Below are 710 nucleotides of genomic sequence, written 5' to 3' on the forward strand. Positions count from 1 at the left end.
ACGAGGGCATACTCTTTGGATATCTAAGTTCATGATGGTGTTTACTTTGGATTGCGACAGCTCTGTGATTACTCATAGTATCTATTTGGAGTTAATATTGCTGCAGCACACAAGAATAATGTTTACACATCCCGGTCATTTTAGGCAGCCTAAATGCAGCTGTTGGTAAGAAAGCCAAGTCGTTTTCAAAATGAACTTTTTACCCCTGTGCATTTTAGATGTGTGTGGTCCGCAGCCTTTTGGTTCCGTCACTGCTGTAGAGAGAGAGATAAGGTCTTACATCTGTGGAAACCGTGGTACTATTTAATGCAACATAGAAATGTGGTTCTCATTCTGCTGATAGACAATACACTCTTTTGCTTATTTATCTATAAACCCTTCTATTTGCTTGTCATTATTCCTCTAAATAAATTACTCTTTGAATATCTTGACCTTTAAGTCTGATTTCATTATTTATCAATAATCCATCTATTATTAATGATAATACTTTAAATGGATATTAATGCAAAACATATTTGGATTCTCAGAGTCCAGTTTTAACTATACACTTGCCTAAAGTGACAAGATGTCATCTCTATTGATCAGTCTTCTGTTTTATTCAAACAAGTGAGCTGTAGCCCAGGGATAATCCCTAAAGTGTTTTGCATGAAATGACTTTTTTGATATAATTGTATTCATATATGTATGTGAATTGACCTTAGGGTCTTGCA

The sequence above is a fragment of the Notothenia coriiceps genome, unplaced genomic scaffold, assembly GCF_000735185.1.
Source record: "Notothenia coriiceps isolate Sejong01 unplaced genomic scaffold, NC01 NC01_scaffold00021525, whole genome shotgun sequence".
NCBI lineage: Eukaryota > Metazoa > Chordata > Actinopteri > Perciformes > Nototheniidae > Notothenia > Notothenia coriiceps.